Source organism: Miscanthus floridulus, chromosome 6 (genome assembly GCF_019320115.1).
Source record: "Miscanthus floridulus cultivar M001 chromosome 6, ASM1932011v1, whole genome shotgun sequence".
In the NCBI taxonomy this organism is placed as follows: domain Eukaryota; kingdom Viridiplantae; phylum Streptophyta; class Magnoliopsida; order Poales; family Poaceae; genus Miscanthus; species Miscanthus floridulus.
The window spans coordinates 59,882,863-59,905,528 of NC_089585.1; the positions used below are offsets into that span (position 1 = coordinate 59,882,863).

The window sequence follows — 22,666 nt, forward strand, 5'->3', positions numbered from 1 at the left end:
TTAGGAATAAATTCCCAGCTGGTTGAAATCGATTCAAATTGCCATCTCTCCTGGATAGTGAGAAACTTGGCTAGCCCCTAATATCATAGTAATTGTATTATGGAATGTGATGGTTCGAATAAAGATAGAAATACTACATCAGCTATGGTTACTACTGTATGCTCTTAAAATAATATACAACATGTTTGGCCTAGGATAGTTGCTAATCTAGAGATAAATAACTATAATTAACTTGATGACCAAAGTATAATTGTATAATTGAGTTAATCGCTTTTTATGCAAAATATTGTCAAGCTACCTACACTTATAAAGCCTTGCATAATCCTTGGAGTCAATTTATTTCTGGTTTATGACGGATAAGTCTAGCTGAGTACCTTCTCGTACTTAGGGTTTTGTTCCTATTATTGCAGATGGCACCGTATATCATGGATATTGCAAGAATTGCTTCTATCCCATTGTGGATGAGGAGTAAGCCTTGGACAGGCCTCTTTAATAATCCCTCTATTATGCTTTTGTGGATTGTGATCCCATGCTGGCACTGTATTTGAACTATGTGACAAATGCTAGTTTCCAAACTTAATTTGCTTCCGCTATTACTACTCTATCAAACTGGGTTTGTAATAACTTTATTTCATACTCTAATGATGGAAATGTATCTGTGAACTTTATGTAATATGTGATATGCATGTTGAATCATGTATGATCTTGGTTGTTTGTGGATCATTTATCGAGACCCGTTGTGGTACTCGAAGACTACCGGGTTTATATGGGCTCAAGTATGACAGTGCGACCGCTTGCGGGCTGCCATTGTACTTGTGCTCTTATAAATTGGTCGGTTCTATGATATGTTGGGCCAAAACTGGCCGGCCCACTCCCTCTCGCCCTCCTTTTCTCTCGGGCTGACCCCACCCCCTCACCCGCGCTTTCCCCTCCCATGCACCTAGGCCTTGGCCCACTAGCGCAGCTACAGCTAGCCCACTAGCGGCCCCTCCCCCAGTCACTGACATGTGGGACCCTTCGTCAGCCCCTCTTCTCCTGCTCTGCCTCTCATCGACAAGTGGGGACCACATCACCCCCACCTCTAGCTCTCCCTTCCACCATGGCTGGGTCTCCACCGAACTAATCCAAGCACCAACCAAGTCCCTCCCCTCCTTCCGCCAGTCAAGACCCGCACCATACGATGCGACCGCCTCTCTTTCCCCGCTTATCCACTCAACACAGTCATGCCATGATCTGCCCTCTTTGGCTTATATTGGCGTAGCGACCTGAGCTCCCTCCACCACTCCTCTGCTCCATCTCTGCCCGATAAGAGATGGTCCTAGCACCGCGACCGCACACTGCTTCCACCTTGCCCCTCGTCGAGCCCCATATCCTGCCCTAGCAAACTCAGCTAGCACTGCCACCGCCATGGCTAATCCTGGCCTGAGCTCTCAATCTCCCTCTATAAACAGCCACCACCCTCACAGCTTCCTCCCTCGGCCTCGTAGAAGCATACCGCGCCTGTTGCACCACTCCTTGCAGGAAATCTATGGCCGCAATGCCTCGCGCCATGCTCACTGAAGCTCCATTGCCGCCTGCACCTCCATCCTCATCGGCCACCACCACAGGCTGCTCCCCACCCCCAAAAACTCCACTAGAGAGTTCTCCGTGGCCTCCTCCACACCTTCCACCACTCACCATCGAGCCTCAGCCACAGGAGCTCCACTCCTACCACCATCGATGAGGCCGCCGCTGTCGGGCACTCTGTTTTGCCCCGGTGCACAGAAACAGAGAAGGGTGCTCCTCCCTCACCGTTTGATCAGCAACGTGTAGCCTTGATGCATCATTGACCGTTGGTCAACCAGCTCCGTCCCAGTCATCATGCTCCATCCAATCATCTTCCGCCATGTCATTGGTCCACGCCACCTCAGCAAGGTTAAACCTCCAGTCGGCTCCTTTTCACAATCTAGCCCCTGTTGTTCTCTATAAATACTTCAGTTTTATCTGAGTCTATGTAATCTTCTGAGATAGCCCCTATGACCTACCCTTATTCTGTTTCCACCCAAATCAGAGAAACTTTTGTAAAATGATTTTTGTTTGTCTTGTTTAATAGCATTAATGATTAATGATGTCACTATTTTAGTTAATGATGTCCTTAATCTATTTTGGTGATAAAATAAAAGTAAAATAGTTTTTATTTTGTTTTATTAAAATGATTAGTAAGGTTATAATTCCTTTATGATGTCATTAATGTGTTTTAGTTAATGAAATAATTCTGAAAAAAGATAGATTTCCAAATAAATCTTTTAGCTTTATAAAATAACTTTGTGGTCCAAAATAATTTACCCTTTTGGTCCCTAGATTTGAAAAGTATTTACAAAAATACCCTTTTATTTACCAAAATGCCCTCAAACTTCAAAAACTCATAACTTTTCAACCATAGCCCTGTTTTTAGTGGTTTTTGTGTTCACATGATCGTAGAAACAAGCACTACACATTAGTAACCTTTATAATGCATTTTGTAATGTTTGATGTTATGTACTGTTCTTAGGTAACTTTGATATGCTTGTTCTTGTGTTGCTATCAATTGAAGAAGAGTTGATGAAGTTGATCTAGAAGAAAGTACAAATATCTGAACAGGTTTTGAAGGCAAGTTTCCTTGACCATACTTGCTCCTACATTTTTGTTTTACTTTGAGTTAGAGTAGTTAGACCATTAGTTTGCATGTAGAGTCTAAATTGGAATCCCATGATAGGGTTTACTAGTGCTTGATGTATCATCCTTGAAACCCTAGGTTGGATGGGTAGTTGTCATGCTTTGCTTGTAGTCTTGGGTTTGGAAATGTTGTAATTTAATCTTGATTAATGATCTATGCAACGGTTACTAGTAATGTTTTTAGCAACATGGTGAATAGGAAATCTAATCGGGATCATTGGTTGTGTTTGATTCTGCTCTGGATCCCTAAGGACCGGTTCTTGGAGCATGTAACCCGACTTAATGGCACAGCCATGAGGTCTGGATGGGCTAGACCTGGCTAATTAATTAGGTGATCCCTATGTGGATATTAGTCTCATAGTGACATGGGTACAAAAGAAGGCTTCTATGGAGGATACCGCTTGGTACGGGAGTTGGCTCCTAGGCTTGCCTAGTCCTGGGTTACGGGAGATGGTGCAAATCATGGTGCGGTTTGTCAAAAACCCTTGAATGCAAAAAGTGGAGAGGGTGTCTTTATAACTACACCACCGCACTCTAGGCTTCCACCTTTGCCACTTCACCACTTTGTCTTCCTCCTCAGCCCTCGTGCTTCCTGATTTGCACTCACACGTGCTCCACCGCTAGGGCTAGAAAGCTTGCGCAAAGGAAACGGTTCCGATCTAGATCTGAGGGATGGCGCTGAAGTGGGGAGGTGGTAACCCAAAGAAGGCGGCCGCTAGAGCAAGCCATGAAAAGGAATGAGTGCCATCACTCATGTGGGAGATGGAGCTCAATGAGATGGTGGAGGCAGGCATTCTTCCTGACCGAGTCACCGTCGGATGGCGTCCGGCCGACGGTGAGCCCTATCTGATGCCACACACCAATGAAGTCATAGTATTTGAAGATTATTTCTAGCACGGATTAGGACTTTTGGTACATCCGTTCTTATGGGATCTATTGGAGTTCTAGGGAGTGAGCCTATGCAATCTGCATCCGAACATGATCTTGCACATTGCTATGTTTATCCATTTTCTACGAGGCGTATCTTGGCATTCTTCCCCACTTCAATCTTTTCCGACGCCTATTATGGCTAAAGAAGAAAGGATGGGGTGGTTCCAAGGTGGTCGATGGTGAGCTTCATAGTGTGCCGCATCTGGCCCTGCAAGGAGAGGGCCCATCCGGGCTTTGACTTTAAGGGAGACGCCGACGTCACCCAGGAGAGGTTAGAGAGATTGACGAAGGAGGCTGTGCTACACTAGGCCACAGAGCTATTCTCTCCAAACACACCATTTAGCGTGCCAGGGCAGCCAAGAGCCTTCAACTACATGAACCCACCTCCTTAGGTAAAAATCTCGACTGTTGTTCCTAGTGATTTTATCTTGTGTTGATGCCGAGTAGTGAATTGATTCACTTGTGGAAAGATCCATTTGCAGGAATGGGCAGCATACTTCTCGGGCATGCTAAGGAGTGATTGGCCAAATGCAGTAGACACCAGGCCAACCACTCAGCCAGAGGAAGGTGCTGTTAGCACCTCATCTGAATCTGGAGGTGTAGGTGCTGGTCGGACGAAGAGTCCCCCCGGTGTCGGAGAAGGTCTAGGGGAAAAGGGCGGTGCAAGATCAGTTGGCCCAAAAGAATAAGAGAACAGTGGATGTAGCTCCCCGTAGGCCAGGTGGCATCTCGCTTGGTGGTGATCAGACCACTCAGACACAAAGTACGGCGATATCCGAGTGGTCGGATGACGATGAGGCTTCCGTAGCTCCCCTTCCGAGCATTAAGGCACCATCACACAACACGCATGTGGAGGTGCAATCGAAGGGAGGGGAAGGAGTCCCCGAGCAGCAAGCGGAAGAGACACCAATGGCAGGGGCTACAAGACCTCTAGCCTAGGCCATGCAAGTTGACCCTAGGGCAATGCCTAGGTGCTTGGGAAGGCAGCACAGGTTTAGAACCATCTACTAGGATGCTGATGTGTAAGTATCTTTGCCTTGGGATCAGTAGCTTTCTGATTTTTATAGTTATGGTGACCAATGAGCTGATCTGATGCAAACGGGGCGCGCGGAGGACTGGAATCCTTTAGGCTAAATTGGCGAGCAGCTAGGGCTGTTCCTAGCATAGAGACATTGCAGACGTACTCTGTGCCACAGTCCCTAGGCGCTCATCGGTCTATAGAGGAGTCGACCACCACTATTGATGGAGGTGGTGGCGGAGAGCCATTAGCGATGATGGTGGTCGATGCGATGGAGATGCCAGGAGCGATGGCGAGAGCCACCAATTCTTTGGAGGCGGAGGTGAGAGCTACCCACATCATGCCAGAGTCTAGGGCACAGAGGCCAATAGTGTTGGAGGAGCAAGTGGTGCATCTGGAGATGCCGCGGAGCATGGTCAATGGCTTCGTGTGGCCACCGAGCACCCAGGGAGACCACCGAGCCCCAAGGGAGTGGCACCAGCTGTGGAGGACGAGGTTAAGGAGGAGGAGGAGAATCATGACCTCAAGCCATCCGCATCCTCTGCAAGTGGGGGGATGAAGTGGTGGTCATGGAGGAGGACACCTCCAGGGAGGTGAAGAGGCTATGGTCCACTCTTTCCATAGCCATGAAGCAAATCGAGGTTAGTATTGCATTGGCGATGTCCGTCTTTGGCGTTAGACAATAAGGTCATTTACAATCCTAGTGGGCAGGGCATAGCGTGAACTACCATACAATAGTAGTAGCTGATCAAGATGATGGAGCCCCTTGCCGAGGAGAACGCCAAGCTAAAGGAGGCGATGAAAATGATGGAGAAAAACATCCAAAGAACCCACCACAAAGCGATCTTGCTGAATCAAACGTGAGGGACCTAGAGTACCAAAAGGGCGCCTTATCTGAGCAGTTGAAGACTATCTCCGAGCAGCTATAGTGCACCTTTGAGCAGCTAAGAAGCATCTCTAAGCAGATGGGGTGCACCTCTGAGCAGCTAAAGAGCATCTCCGACCATAAGAATGGTATGGCGGATCGGTGAATTTTTTCTACATTGACGAATAGTTTTTGTGTTGCTGACGACTGTCACATTTGTAGAGCAAGATGTAGAGCTCAACTAGTTGTGTTAAGTTGTTGGTCAACTCCAAGAGGAGAAGGAGAAGGCATCTGGGCGAGCAGAGAAACTGGCCAAGGAACTAGAAGGTGAGTAGTTCGTGGTTGGAGTTGTTGCTGATATGATTGCTTCATTTGACGAATCCCTTTGGTGTCTACCGAATACCATCGAAGGACCAAGGCATAGTTTGATGTGCTAGAGCTGGAGGCCAAGACCTAGAGGGGAAAACTTGACACCATGGTGGCCGGAGTCAGGCCAGTGCTCGACTACATCGACATGGAGATAGCTCCTTAGCCTGACGATAGGCCGCCATGTCTAGACACCATCATCGATAGGTGCAAGGTAGCGTGGGAGAACTTCAAGAGCTTTTACCGTGACATCACTGTCTCCATCATGACACATGCTCTGGTGGTGGTCTAGTCTCACTACCTTGCCATCAACCTTCAAGCGATAGGAGCCAGATTCACTAGAGGGATAGGTGCAACAAAGCAGGAGCAGCTGAAGGATGTGGTGGAGGACATGGTGAAGAAGCTGGCCGACGACATCGATCTATTTAGCGAGGTAGATGGTGAGGGCCAAGTGCAATGACCTGAGTGGAGAGAAACCTATACGTAACATCTAGAGAGGAGCATTAGATGTGTGAGGGCATAAGCAAACATTTATGTATTTGTATAAATGTTGTATGTAGACATCGTGTGCATGTTTATGCAGTTTGCTAGCACTTTCGATAAAAAAGAAACTTGTTGTTAACCCTAACGCATTTATACATGGTATAAGTTGCATCCAAGCAGGTAGTATGTTACTAGGCTCTTGGCCTTGGCTAGTCCGTATTCCATAATGTCAAGCGCTAGAGCCCATGCACGTGTAGGAGGAACAGGTGTGACCGAGGAACCATAGCCAACCACCCATAATGCAGAGCGCAGAGCCCGTAGCATATGTTGGGAGAGATCGGAGTTGGGTTTTCTCCAAAGAACACAGAGTAGAATGTGTGCTACTCGATGGTTGGCAAAATGGGGCATAGCTTTTATGGAGATCATGTATAATTGTCGATGTTTGTTAAGGAGCAGCTCAGAGCTAGTAATAGTAAATGGAGATTAAACTAGAGTGGAGAAATAACGGAGACAAATTATGGCGACAAAAGCATCATTCATTATGGAGTGGAGAGTACATATCTGGAGCATTTATATGTTTCTATCCTTGAAATGCTCTAGATATGTACTCTCCACTCTAGGTGGTTGTGCATCCATTCAGTTTTCTACTTTCTACGGAGAACGAGGTCGCTAACCGCAAATGAACGACCTTTGATATTGCGGTTGTAGTATCTTCGTAAGCCTTCTAGGTATTTGGCTATGCAGATGCAAGTGATCAGGCGTTCTTCTTTGGCCCTGTCGACATCCTCTATCTGAACAACTATGGCTTGCTCTTCCTTATAATGTTCCACCTTAGGTGCTCGGAAGGCAATGTCCACGAGAAGTATGTCCTCTGAGCCATAGACCAAAAAGTATGGAGACACACCGGTGTTGCGACTAGCTTGTGTGCAGTCCCCAGACCATAGCTAGGAGCTCTTTGAGCCATCTGCCCAGATGCTTTTCCTCTCTCTTGTATAGTCTCTTTCTGAGGGAATCGAGGATCATGTCATTCGCCCATTCGACCTGGCCGTTGGCTCTAGGATGGGCAACAGAGACATATTTGAAGGAGATGCATCGGTCTTCGTAGAAGTCCCAAAAATGGTGACTAGTGAATGTAGTTTGAGGTCGGTGATAATGCTATTCGACAGACCGAATCTATGGATGATATCTTTGAAGAGTTCAACTGTCTTCTTTAAAGTGGCCAAAACAAGCAGCTTGTATTCGATCCACTTGGAGAACTTGACAATGGCAACATACACATATCGAAAACCACCTAGCGTTGCCTTGAAAGGTCTGATCATATCTAGTCCCCAACATGAAAAAGGCCAAGAAGCTAGGATGGTCTGCAATTCCTATGCCGGCACGAGTATTTGCTTAGCAAAAAATTGACATCCTTCACAACATCGAACGAGGTCTTCTGCGTCAGTGATGGCCATAGGCCAGTAAAAAGCAACTCAAAAAGCTTTGCTGACCAGGTTTCTAGAGGCCGTATGGTTGCCACAAGAGCCAGAGTGAATTTCAAGAAGTAGTTCACTCCCTCTTCTTGGGTGATGCATTTTTGCAGTGTCCCTTACTTGGCACTTTTCCTCATCAAGTTTCCATCTACTAGCACATAATGCTTGCTGTGATGGATGAGGCATTTAGCTTCTATCTTATTGGCAGGTACGTTGGCACTGGTGAGGTACTAGATGAACTATTCCCTCTAATGCATAGCTGGTGAAGGTACTGCAAGTACCAGCTGCTTGGTGGGGGGGATCTTAGGAACTTCCTTCTCTTCCTTAATAGATGGCGTAAAGATGTCTTGAACAAAGACCCTAGGCAAAATCATAGTGCATGAAGAGCCTATCTTTGATAGGTGGTCGGTGAGCTGATTTTGATCTCATACCACGTGGTGGTACTCGATACTGTATAACTTCCCTTTGAGTTTCCTAATCTTGGTGTAGTACATGTCCATGTTCTCACTAGAGTAGGACCAATCTTTATTGACCTGGTTGATGACCAGTGTGGAGTCTCCGTACACCATGAGACATTTGACACCAAGCTCAATGTCTATACAGAGTTCATGGAGACATGCTTCATATTCTACGGCGCTGTTGGAGGCTGGAAAATGAATTCGGAGGACGTATCAGAGTTTGTCCTTGGTCGGAGTGATGAACAAAATGCCGACACAAGCACCATTGATGTTGAGGGTGCCGTTGAAATACATTATCTAGTGCTTAGGGCAAGTAGCAAGAATGGGCTCTTGGTTCTCGGTCCATTCAGCGATGAAGTCAGCCAGCGCCTGCTACTTAATGGTAGGTTTGCTTCTAAATTCGATGGAATAAGTGCCAAGCTCAACTGCCCACTTGATGATGTGGCCATTGGCCTCTTTGTTATGGAGAATGTCCCCCAAGGGGAACTCAGTGACCATGGTGATCTTGTAGTACTCAAAGTAATGGCAGAGCTTGTGTGACATGACCAGGATGGCGTATAGTAGCTTCTAGACCTAAGGGTAATGAGTGTTGGACTCATTAAGAACCTCACTAATGAAGTAGACTAGACGTTGCACCTTATAGGCTTGCCTGGCTTCCTTGTGCTCAATGACAATAGCTATGCTAATGATGTTAGAGGTGGCAGCGATGTTGATCAATAGGGTTTCATCTGGTCGAGGCACCGTCACGATCGGAGGCTTCGTTAGGAACAACTTGAGCTGCTCGAAGGCCGTATCAACCTCCTCTGACCAGGAGAAGTGCTCGGAGGCCTTGAGTAGTTTGAAGAATGGTAGTCCCTTTTCACCAAGGCATGATATGAAGCGACTGAGAGCAGCCATACACCTTGTACGCTTCTATATATCTTTTACGCAGGTTGGCCATTTCATATTGGTAATGGCAGAGACCTTATCGGGATTGGGTTCGATACCATGGGCGCTGACAATGTAGCCTAGGAGTATGCTAGATGGAACTCCAAAGATGCACTTTGAAGTGTTCAACTTCCATTTGTATCTTTTTAGGTTGGCAAATGTTTCTTCAAGGTCGGCATTGAGATTGTCGGTAGTTTTGGACTTGATGACAACATCGTCAATGTAAGCTTCGACGTTGTGGCCTATCTATTGGTCAAGGCACATCTAGATGGCCCTTTGCTAGGTCGCCCTATCATTTTTGAGTCCAAAGGACATGGTGGTGTAGCAATCGCACAGAAAGGCATGATGAACGATGTTTTGATCTGGTGGTCCTCTTTAAGAGATATCTGATGATAGTCGGAGTAACAGTCGAGGAAGGAGAGGAGTTCGTAGCCGGCGGTGGAGTCTACAACCTCATCTATCCAAGGTAGACCAAAGGGGTCTTTAGGGCAGTGTTTGTTGATATTAGTGTAATCAACACACATTCTCCATTCTTTATTCTTTTTTTGAACAAGAACTAGATTTGTGAGCCACTCAGGATGATACACTTCTTTAATAAATCTGGCTGCTAGGAGCTGTTTTATGGCCTCCTTCTTGTCTGGTGTGAATTGTTAGAGTTTCTGCTTGATTAGTTTGGCAGTCGACAAGACATTCAAGGAGTGCTTGATCTTCTCCCATGGTACCCCTAGCATGTTTGTAGGTTTCCAAGCAAACACATTGGCATTGGCACATTGGAAGGAGACGAGCGCACTTTCCTATTTGGGTTCGAGATGAGCCCCAATCTTGATGGTCTTGGTGGGGTCATCAAGGCTGAGGCTGACCTCCTTTGTTTCCTTGGACTTGGTGGAGGCACGTGGAGGCTCTAGCGCTAGGATCTCCAGGTCATCGGCAGGCACCATCTTGGTGTTGTGACCACACTAGCCATCTGGATGGAGAGGTTGGTGGCTTCAGCGAGGGCAAGACTCTCTATTTTGTAGGCATAGGCGATGGAGAGGTTGGCCCATAGGGCCAGAACTCTAGCAAGCGAAGGCATCTTCAGTACCAGATTGGCATAGTGTGGTATGGCCATGAACTTGGCCAGAGCTGGCCGACTAAGTATGGCATGGTAGGCGGTGTTGAAGTCGGCGACGTAGAAGTTGATGTGCTCGATGCGGAAGTTGCTAGCTGTGCCGAACTGTACTAGGAGGGTGATCTCTCCTAGCGATTTGGATGCCCTACCAGGTACCACACCTAGAAGGAGGAGTTGGAGGGAGTGAGGTCTTCTATTCTGAGGCCCAGCTCCTTCAGGGCTCCGATGAAGAGGAGGTTCAGAGCGCTTCCGCCGTCAACGAGTACTTTCCTGAAGAGCACTTTCTTGATGGTGGTGTCGAGGACGAGGGGAAATGCCCTATGTAAGGGATGGCCACCCCCTAATCGGCCCTGTTGAAGGTGATGGGGACCTTAGACCAGGGGCAATAGCTGGGGTTGGTGATGGCGTCTTCTTTGTTGATGGCGAGCACCCGGCAGGCGGTGAGCTTTCGATCTCTTCTGCTCTCAGCGGCGACGAGGCCCCCAAAGACCACCTTGTCGTGATCCTAGAAGGCGTTGTTGTTGTCCCTAGGTGGTCGGCGACCTTTGGCTCCATCATCGTCATTGTCGTCCTTCTTCTTGGTCTAGAACTCCTTAGCCAGACCAAAGCAGTCCTTCATCTTGTGCTTGCTGTTCTTATGGAGGGGGCATGGGCCTTCGAGGATCTTCTTGTACTACTCGTCATAGTTGCGCTTAGCGCGAGGTTCATCAACAGCGGCGATGATGTTGTATGGTCGGCGATGATAATACTGACCGGCTCTGGACCCTTCTAGCCATTCACGGCCATTGTCCTGACAGTGGCCATGGTCGTCATAGCGGCGGTCACTATGGCATTGGTCATCGGGGCGCTCATCGCTGTGGCGAGTTGGGCGGTGAATGCCCGCATCCTCATTGAAGTGAACTTTGGCCTCTTCAGTGTTGGCATACTGATCAGCGGTTGTGATCATCTCACAAATCCCCTTTGGTGGCTTGCGATTGAATTTGGAGCGAAGGTCGTGGTGATGGAGTCCTTGGACGAAGGTGATGATGACTTCTGCTTCTGTGATGTTGGGAATAGAATTCCTCATCTCAGAAAATCACCTGATGTAGCTATGGAGGAGCTTAGATGGTTTCTGGTAGATGCGATTTAGATTATGCTTGGTGCTCGGCCAAGTACACGTAGCCATGTAGTTGTCGGTGAAGACTTTCTTCAACTGTTCCCAAGATCTGATGGAATCTGGGCAAGGCTCATGAGCCAGTTCATCGTGGTTAGCATGAGCATGATGGAAATATAGTTTGCCATGACACTAGTATCTCCCCCAACGACATGCACAGCGGTGGCCTAAGCTTGTAGGCACTGTGTGGGGTTCATCCATCCTTCGTAGGACTTGACCCTAGTGATTTTGAAACCACGGGGCCACTGGAGTGTTCAAAGTGCCCTTATGAATGCTCGGGGCCCTTTGAGATCATCACCTTCATGATCTGTGGTGTTGTCGGCATTGAGTGGCTAGAGGGCTATGTCTAGATTACTGAACTCTTGCTTGTATTCTTGACGCCGATGTACTTCCTCTTCATGGTGAGGGAAATGGCACACGTTGATATGATGTGGTGCGTCTCAGAGATTGTTGATGTGCGCTCGGACATCTTGGTTGACTTCTTGGTCATGTTGGTGAGGGTAGTTGATGCGGTTTCCCCAGCTCCCCCCTAGAGGGGTTGTCCATCATCACGCTATTGGTCGGCAAAACGGCTTTAGCTAGGGCAGCAATTGGATCTTAGCGTGGTGGATCAGCGAATCAAGCTTGTCAAGTAGGAGGATCTCTGAGCCTAGCAGACCTCATTGACTTGGAAATGCACTACTTTAAGCATGGCGGTGACCTTGGTGACTTCTAGCATTTGCTCAAGCCGAGCGAGCTCATTAGCAGCCATAGCCAAGTTGGCACTTGGAGTCTTGTAGACGTCGTGGCCATCGACATGGATGAATTCATCGTCGAGGTTGCGGCAGAGTGGGCATGGCCTCCCTTGTGAATTGAGCTGTTCTTCGTTACCAGTAGCCTTGGCTAGTGTAATGCTAGCCTCGTTCGCTCGGTGCTGCGCACGGTTGGCATTTCTGTTAACATGAGCAGTGAGGTCCTCATCGGTTTCCCCATCCTGTGGGGGGCTATCGACGCTTACATTGAAAATCCTACCTCCCTGGAAGGGTGGGAAAGGAGGTTTAACGGTGGTGGTTTCGGCGATAGTCTTCGTAGTGCCCTGGGACTTAGAGTCTGGATTTTCCTCTAGGATGGTTTGGAGGGATGCTTTAGGACATCGGACGATTTGTAGCATGTTGACAGTTGGTGAGAGCTGGTCGGCAACTAGATCAGTGAGAGGATAGATGTCTCCCAACTAGTCAGCGAATTTGCCCCTTAGGGCATCTTTGTAGGAGGCAGCGATGCTAGTGAGCCCAAAGGGTAGGGCCATAACCCCTAGAGTTTTGTGGTCAGCCTCCGATAGATTAGAATCGGAGGGTGGTCATCGCTAAACTAGAGTGGTCAGAGCCGATTCCACGATGGAGAGGCAGTCGATGAGCTTCTAGCCAACCTGATCGATGGATGTGATCAGATCATCACTGTTGATCTGCTTCCTTGGGTAGCGAGGAAGCAGGTGGTGAGTTGTTGATGAAGATGACCTCAGAGGTAATTCCGAGATTGGATCTTCTATTGCAGGTGCTGGTGTGGTCGGCGCAGAATCAATCTACATCGAATCGATGATCTCTCCATCTCTGTCAGCGTTGATGACCTAGGAGATCGATCTGTCTGTGAAGATCTAGCTAGGCTTTGGGGAGGACGAAGAGCCTACAAAACGTACCATCTTGTTCGTCATAGAAACAGCATGCACACCCATACCCGACATGCCAACTATCGACAAAAGATGCTCGGCAGTCCTCCGAGGGGTATCCCATGAAGGTAGATAGATCGACAGAGGTGCGCGTAATCAAGAACAAGAAGGCAACAGAGACATAAGAGTTAGATAGGTTTAGGCCGTCAGCACGACATAATACCCTACTCCTATGGTCTGTTGGTTTGTATTGGTGATTGTATGATATTGCGTGTGTTTTGAGGGGTCCCTACCCGCCTTATATAGTCTGGGGGGCAGGGTTACAAGTCCATTAGATCTTGGAGATAACCAGAAAATAATAACAGATTACATGAATCATGGGATCAAACGTATCCTAACAGATCTCATAGTATCTTTAGGATATTTTCTCGGTGTCTTGCGGGGCGCGTCGAGCAAAGCCGTGCTATGCAAGGCATCATCTTGTGGGCTGGACCACCCCTGGGGGTGCAACCTATGTAGTCTGCTATGGGTATCCAAGGTCGTACCCCCCATAGTTTGGTTCTTTGAGGAGAAGGCAGAATTCACATAGTAAATAGATTCTAAGGATTTAAGGAAAAATAGGATGTGTTGCTTAGATGCTGGTGTCAAACCAAGTTAGCCTATCCTTGCTTTAAGCCTCATGTCATACTTTTCCTACACTTGCAGAGTACATTTTGATGTACTCACCCTTCATATTTGTCCCCCAGCTACCCCACCCAGACGCTGGAGACGAGAAGGAGTACTTTAAAGATGGTGCATTTGACCCCAATGACGTGTACTAGGCTGGTGCTACCCCTGATTAACCTTCCTGTGAAGATGGTGTCCATTTTCACTTCAAGCTTAGGAGATTTTTCATTTAGACCATGGGTCATTTTTGTAATAATGTTTTGTTATGTAAGCAACTCTGATTTTGATACTATAATGAAGTTGACATATGCATGAATAAGTGATCTTGGAATACATATGTCATGCATTCGATTTTGTCCTTAAAATTGAGTGTGACACCGCTGGTAGAGCCTTCCCCTCGTCGGGCACAAGGAACACGACATGTGCGGTGGAGGAGCTCTTAGTGCCCCTCTCTGGGTTGCTCTGCTCTTAGTACCTAGCAGGAGCGGATCAATGAGGAATGGAATGATCTGTCTAGGAACATCCTCCCCCCTCTAGGATCTAACCTTATCCCTTATATATCGAGATAGGTTAGGTACATTGTGGTTTAGGGCATTCAGCCTATGGTCTACAAGCGCCGGAGTCTAGGAGGGTCTTGCAGCGGCGCTCTATGGGCCGTGGTGGTGTCTTGAAGCCAAAGAAGCCCTGGACGTCATTCGTCTGGCCTGTTCTAACACACTTTGTGTTAGGCTGTGTCACCTTGGTCCGGCCTCCCCTAGGCACACGTTTCTAGAGTCTTCTTGGTGACGAGGGATGTTAGCTCAAGGGGCTAACACATGGGCCTAGAAGCCCCTGAGTCCCCGAAGGCCGAGGAGAGCTTGTCTTCTTGTGTCACGCCCTGTGCGTGACCCTATTGGGGGAGCAGCTAGCAAGGTCGTGCCCAAAGTGCTGAGACACGGAGCCCTCGAGCCTCAATGGCTTCGGGCTTGTCTTCTAGTGCCTAGACCTTGGCTAGCGTCATAGGCCAGGCAGGAGCTAAGGGCTGGGCTTAGGTTTTCTATCGATCGGGAGCTTGAGGCTCGGGCATGCCCCCAAGCTCTAAGTAGAAGCCGCAACATGCTTAGGCTAGGCCAGGTTTCTTGGTCTGAGGGTGCACGCGAGTGTACCTAATGGGTATAGCCCTCGAACCCTTAGGCGATGCTAGAGGGGTCGGTTGGGGGGTCTCTGATGAGGACATCACTCCTTTGGATGTAACAGCTGATCCTCCAACCGTCATGCAAGGTCCAATGACCCGGGCTCGAATGCGTCAACTCAATTTACAGGTGAGCTCGTTCTTAAGCGATCCTTTTCATACTTTTGAGAATAGACTACTACCTAATGATGTTATCTTGCTTAGGAACATTGGAGAGGGTCAAGAGGGACTAAGAGGACGTGGAGGAGGTGATGATGACCAGCAAGGACGTCCAACACAAGCCGGAGGCCCAGTCCAACACGAATTCGAGTCTGCCTCGGCCTCCAGGACCAGTCTGCCTTAAACTGGTCGCCCAGGACGCATCCGGACTCCGTTTTCGATGATCCGCATATGGATGGAAAGCTAATTTGATAAGGAAGCCAATCCAACTGGTTTCACGTCAAAAGCTGTTCGGAATAAACGGGAATCGTCGAAACAAGTCAGCGTCCAGAATCTGCCAGTGTGCTGCGACACCGTCTTTTGGTCCGTTGGACCATGTATCGAGTTTGGGCCCATTAGGGGCACGTCCAGGGGTCTTGCACGACCCTAGAGTCTTCATAAACAGCTGCCACCCCTCCATGAGGGTTTGGGTTTTGCTTAGATTATTCTGTCAAGAAACAGTTTCGCCGTTCTTCGGTTTATGAGACCCCAACTCATGAGATTAATCATACATCTACAATTTGGTTGCGATCTTTCTTGTTCTTGCTTGTGTTCTTCGTTGCGCAGGCAGGGATTAGCCTTCTTGGCGAGGTCAATCTGGTCCGTGACTCGGTTGATAACCAGAGGAGCTATGGTGCTAAGATTGTAGGGTTCGATCTTTCGATCTGAAGCCAGATCGGTGTGTCATTCTCCACCACAACGATAGTTACCATCACCTGACGGAAGATCGGGATCCCCGTCTCCATTAGTCTCTTTGGTCAGGAACCACTGATCTCGAAGCTTAACATACCCTATGTTAGGATCTCGTTAGGAGCCCCTGAGGCCTTTGTGGCCTCACTTGGCCTAGTTTGTGAAGGTGATGAAGGGCTGAATTCGATCTTCTAGTGACCAAGCTAGCCATGGCAGGGATGACTTCTACTGACAAGAGCGCAATGCCCTATGTGGGGCCTTCTCCCCAAGTGAAAAGGGGTGCTCGGCTATTGAGTTTGAGTGGTAGTGGTGCTGACCCCTTCTCTATCCCTATGTCATGTAGGTCTATGGCTCGAGCGAGGGTTCAGAGAACTCATCTTGGAGTTACTAACTTTAGGCCCTAGGGAACCCTTCTTTTTGGTTGAAGCCTATCATGGCTCGGGTGATCGAGAGTGTCTAGGCTCTAGCTCAGGGCCACCTGATCACCCGACGTGCCATGCCCTTCTAGGGGCTTTGGTAACAGGCCCTGATCCTCTTGGGCTTGCCTTCTTGGGACAATCTTATGCAGCCATAGGTCAGGGCACGGGGAGCACACCAAGCTCGGGTGGGGGACCCTCATTGAGCCCACCGCTTAGTGGCTCTTGACTCAACTTCGGGGAGTTGATTGGTTTTGGGTGTGCACAGCCTGAGCGCCCGTCGATAGGGGGGTTGGGTTATTCTATCTAGGGAGCCGATGTAGCCCTTGAGGCTATCGTGGGGCCTCCATATCAGTGAGCATGATGGCTTCTAGCACATCCCTTCTGTTGATGCTTTGTGCAGCCAATTGATGGTGCTTGGGGTGCCACACCCGATGGAGGAGTTATGCGTGCACTCCTGCGCCATCCCACTTTGTTTGGGAGATGGGACATGGGGCCATGTGGAGTAGATCTAGTGGAGGAGAAGCCATGGCACTTGGTGCATGTGGATCTGGCCAATGATGGTGGCTAGTGGGGTCAGATCACCTCAAGTCCTGTGAGTAGGCGTGCATAGAGTGGGCAGCGTGCTTGGGTCAGCTCAAGTTCACTCTTGCATGCTTAGGTTATAGAAAGGGTAGGACGGGGGGAGTGGTCATACCTTCTACTCCTAACTTTCCCATCGCCTCCTTCCTTCACGCCGCTAAGCATGCTTGCACCCATTCCTGGTCGTCTCGCAATGGTGGAGTGGGACACCTCAAATGCCAAGGGTGAGATGTTGGAGGTGGCCTGGGCGTGGTTGATCCTTCCTCCCAACGGGTGGGATCTATGGGACCCAAAGGCGGTGAGCCCGCACTAGGGGAATCTCAGGTCATCTCCTTTGTCGCCTTCCACCTTGCTGGCTTTGGGGTCTCCACACATCTATTTGTGTAGAGGTTGCTTCGCCACTTTGGGCTATGGCTCCATGATTTGACACCGCACGGGGTGGCACACCTTGCTGTGGTTGTCACCCTCTATGAGTGCTACATGGGGATTGAGCCCCATTTTGATTTATGGCAAAGAATCTTCCAACTGAACCTGAACAAGGATGGCGACGGGTCCATCCAGTGGACCAACGTTGCTGCCATCTAGCTGCGCAATAATCCAAAGTTGTGGTACCAAGAGCTCTCCTTCCCCACATCGAAGAAGGGGTGGCACCGAAAGTGGTTCTATCTTTCTGACCCCTCTGGGTCTCTCCCGGCCTACTCCCTTGACCGCCTAGGGCTGATGATGCCACCATCTTGGAAGAGCATGCTGGAGGGGCCTACCATCGAGGTCACTGATGGACTGCTAGACTAGATCACCACCCTAAAGGATGCTGGGCTGACTAGCCAGATGGTGCTCTGAGTGTTCTTGTTCCACCGTGTCCTCCCACTAAAGGCTAGGACGACCCTAATGTGGGAGTACATCGAACCAGGGGATCAGTCCATGGTGGCAGATGGTCACCTCCTAGAGGAGTCCGTGACTAGGTTGGCATCGATGGTGCTCGGCTCCATGTTGGGGGAGCCGGCAGTCAATGGTGGGCCACCCCCATTCTCGGTGTTCGAGCCAAGGCCTGACAACCTCCTGTTCTTAGGAGAAGTCTCCATTCCCCTAGCCCAAGGGACTAAGGAGCGGAGGTCCATCCTGGCAATCCTTCTCCACCACTGGGGGTGCATCACTTAGTTTGTCCCTAGGCGGGTCACAATCCGCCCAGATCACCAGGAGGCACCCATGTTCGAGCGCTCCAAGGGTGGGGGTGTCCCGATGGAAGAGGCGCTCCATGTTGAGGCTCTCTGCAGGAGGCAGGTAAGGACCCTCTATTGATTTGATAGCTATCGTTTGAGGTTTGTGCGCCTGTTGTCTAATTGCGCCGCTGCTTGCTGCAAGGAATCCTCTTCGGTGGGGACTTTAAGCGAGGTGAAGGTGACCTCCGGCCACTCATGCTAAAGGTGCGTGATCCCCCGTTGCTGGTGCTCTGGGTAGGTGAGGGCTTTGTTTTTGCTCCCTCTATGGGGACGGCCGTAGACTAGGGCACTGCTAGGGGTAGGGCCGTCGGTGGGGCTCCAATGTATTTGGGAGGATCCAGTACTATCGAGGCGGACCCCCTCCCCGGAGACACTCTCGCACAATCAAAGGGGATCCGATGGGGGCTACCATCTCCGAGCCTCCCTCGGCATTACAGAGCGAGGAGGCTGGCTCCTCATCCATGGCCATGTCAGTCCCCTCCACGCCTCTAGTCAAGAGGCCACAAGTGTTGAATGACGATCCCAAGGTGGATGCATGGTTGGGACTGATGGAGAAGCGGGGTGCCATCAATAAGCTAGTCGCCTTCTTCTACGATTCCCTCTCTAGCATGATGGGCCAAATGGGGGAGTTCTTTGACCTCCAGTGGGGGGGTGTGATTCCTGTGAGGTATGGGTTGGTGAAATAATTTGCCAAATTGTAGGTGATGTGACGGACTGTCTGAACTCCTCTCGCTGTTGTTGTAGGTGATTCTCTAGCTCTCCTAGAAGGTCGGATCTTGTCTGAGAGTGGGAGAGGATTGCCTCGCTAGTGTCCTCCGGCTCCTCTAGCGGGGGCAATATGCTCTTGCTGGCCTTGTTCGTTGTAATGCCCCAAAGTCCAAACGGCTTAGATCCACTCTACATGCTGAGTGAACCACACCTTCCACCATCCCACTTACGCTTTCGTCCTCGCTTCGCATAAAAGGATTAACCTAGGAATGGTTGGATAGACTCTAGAAGCCTTATATGTTGGTCTATCCCACCTTTTAACAACTAAGGTGGGACTAAACTCTCCACAATATCTTAACTTGCACACGAGCCACTATGGGACAAATTCCAAACAGGGCCAGATGTGACATACACCCCCTCAAAGGAATCGACGTCCTCGTTGACCCAACACACCCATAACCAGGCAAACAATGTCCAGGAACATTCTCTCTTAGCACATATGACCATACGTCTAGTGCTAGCACATCTACCATGCCATGCACCCTGTAGGGCCTACACACACAATGAACCCCATGTTCGCGCCCCTGATCCACATGCTCCTGTGGCTACAAAGGTTGGCTCTGATACTATTTGTAATGCTCCAGAGTCCAAATGGCTTAGATCCACTCTGCATACTGAGCGAACCACACCTTCCACCATCCCAGTTACGCTTTTGTCCTCGCTTCACATAAAAGGATTAACCTAGGAATGGTCGGATGGACTCTAGAAGCCTTATATGTTGGTCTATCCCACCTTTAACAGCCAAGGTGGTACTAAAATCTCCACAATATCTCATTAACTTGCACATGGGCCACTATGTGCCAAATTCCAAACTGGGCCGGATGTTACACACCCTCTGCTGCACTCTAGAGTGGCGATGCTATAACACCCAAAAATTCTACTATAAATTAGCAATTTATTATTCTTAACCTGTATTACATTTTCTAGATATTTTTAACTTCGGCCAAATAATAAATATTGGATAAATAAAATACACTATAAGGATTAGAAACAATGATTGTTGCATTCATGCCAAAGCATATGGTTTTTGGATGAGTGTAGGGTTAGATGATTTGAAGTTGAATTCAAATCACATTTGAATTTGACTTAAAACTGAAAATAGAGGAAATAGATTTGGAAAATGATTTGATTTTGAAAAATTCATATTCTTCCATTCTGGCCCAACTCTAGGAATAAGTCTAGTTCTATTTTCTTTTCCCCTGCCTGCACTGGCCCACGGGCAGCCCAACAACGCTCTTCCCCCCTTCTCCCTTTTCCCCACACCGGCCCGCAAACCGTGCCGAGCAGCCCACCCGGCGGACCTGCCGCACCGGCCTCCTCCCGCGCGCACACGCACGCCAGCGCATGTCCTAGCCCAGCACCACAGCCCACAACGTTGTGCTCGCCGCTCTCTTTCTTCTCTCCCTCACTGCCCCATGGGACCCACTCATCAGCGCTAGCCTTTCCTTCTTCCTCGCGCTGCTTCTTTCCTTCCTTGCTCCCGGTAATGGCACTCCCGTATGGAAAGCCACCGCGTCGTTGTGCACAGAAGGAAAGTGACCCGTTCTGCCCGAATCCACCCGCTTCCCGTCCTAATCCCGCTTGCCGTCCGGCCTATAAAACCTCGAGCCGAGCCCGCCTCATCTCCCATCCTCTGCTCACAGTTGAGAACCACCGACGCCGTAGTTTCCCCTCTCCCGCGTCTCGAAGCTTGACGCCGATGCCACCCGGAGTTTCGCCATGAACTCCCGCGCCCATAGGTACCTCCCTCTTGTTGTTTTGGTCACGGATTCCTCAGATTGAGCCTCACCCACATGCTCTCTCTCTCTAGAGCCCTGCCGTCGTCGACCAAGCCCCTGGAGCCTGTCCCAAACGCCGAGAACGTCCTCAATCGACTCCTGGTGAGCTCCTAACCATGTCCATGCCTTCCATTTGTGATTTTGTGCCCTAGAATGCCATACCGGCGATCTCCAGTCATGTGGCCATGGCACCACTGTGGGAGCCGTCGTCGCCGGTGATCCCCTATCCCATCGTAATCAGCACCGTTGGATCTTGATTGTGCGATCTAGATTTCGTACCCCTTCGCTGTTAAGTGGCTGGTCCACAGCAAGCCATGGACCCGGTCCACTCGGCCACGTCAGCGCGCCCACGTGTGCGTGGTGCACCGCGCCTACCAAAGCGGCCACGTGGCCGCCCAGTCAACAGCCAGGACCAAACCGCTGACAGTCGCGCTCATTTTTTAGAAAGGCTCTTCGGTTTTCTCAGAATCAACCCGCAATCCATTTTAATTCAAAGTAGTTATTTTTAGTCCTATTTTTATTCACTTTAGACCCTGTACTTTCCAGATTTAATGCTCGCAGTCCTGTAACCATGAGAATTTATATTTTTAATTGTTTTAATTCAAAAATAGGTTCAGTTTATTTACAGAAATGCCATTATATCTTATTTCATGCATAACTTTCGCGTTTTAAGTCCGATTTGAGTGATTCTTTCACTCACGTGTTCGTAGCAATGCATATAATAGATTTGTAAGCTTTTCAACTTATGTTTTCTCTATTTGGTGTACTACTCTAATGGAAGTCTATCTTGTATGCATGTAATGATTGGTATGATGCTTGATTGATGATTGGATCATGATTAGAGGGTGAGCCATTTGAGGTGACTGAGAACCCCCAGCAGGATCAGCAGTACTCCTAGGATGACTTTGAGGAAGGAAAGTGTACCAAAGGCCCCTTGTTACCTACGAACTATTACCACTTACATTCATGCATGTGTTTAATTTGAAATGCCTTTAAGGACTTTACTTAGATGATTACTTGTACCACATATCCTTGATACCTAGGATTATTGGGTAGGCATTTTGGATAGATGCTGCAGCACTTTACATGAAATAATTGTTAAACATGATTAAAGGCTATATGCAATGTGATAAAATATAGCTTTTTAGCAACAGATAGGGGGCTAGAGTATGGGGTTGAGTACTCTAGTGCCTCTCCATAAGGACTTAATCCTGAAGCGGCAACCCAGGAGGGACCGTTCAACCCTGAGTGTCACATGGCTCTGACTTTAACCTATTAACTAGATTGTACTAGCTCGTCTATAGCTCCAGTAAGGGGTAAGAGGGTATCTTTCCTTTTTCTGTTAGGGTGTGCACCGTGCTGCGATGCCCACGTGTGCCATTCCTTTGTAGCTACGATCTATTAGTGCAACTAGCTAAGGGTTTCATAGTGAAACTCTGCCACACTTCCTAGGAAGAGGTGTAGGGTGGGTCTTGCGAACCTCGGCATAGAGATGTAATTAACCTATTATAACAGCCATGTTCATGGATACGAGCGGTCTGGATCCTTTGAGATTAGTGGTTACTATGGATGATGGATGGTTGGGAATTAAGATAAACTTGATGATACTTTAATATCACTTGGGAATTGGGTCTGTTCATTAAAGTAGTGAATCAGGATGCTAAAAATTGATCAACTAAAATTGTGAACCACTGTCAAACAGTGTCTAGCCTTTTTGAGCCTCATAGATCCCTTTGATATACTTGCTAAGCATGGTGAGCTTACACTTGCTTTACATCCAATGAAAATCCCGGATGGGTAACAGATAATGGATATGAAGAGTTTCTGGAGGATGTCTAGGACTACTAGGGAGACATTCACCAGTTGGAGTCCCTATGGCAGTTGGGCTAGTTATTCCACTTTAATTGTAATAATATTGCCTTTGAGCAAACTTTGTATTAACTTTATGATGAGATATGCGATGTAATAAGTATTTTACTTTGATACTATTGTAATTTGTGATATATGTGTGTGTTTGGACATCCTAGGCGCACATATATGAGTACATGGTTTTGCTATGCA

General features: G+C 48.6%; 1 long non-coding RNA gene across 1 annotated transcript; it reads left to right on the plus strand.

The window, feature by feature from the left end:
• The first annotated feature begins 1,304 nt into the window (after positions 1-1,304).
• On the plus strand, positions 1,305-21,671 carry LOC136458303 (uncharacterized). Its single transcript, XR_010759965.1, has 3 exons — positions 1,305-1,914; positions 2,531-2,628; positions 21,448-21,671. It is a non-coding gene; the product is annotated as an uncharacterized lncRNA (long non-coding RNA).
• Positions 21,672-22,666: the final 995 nt, after the last annotated feature.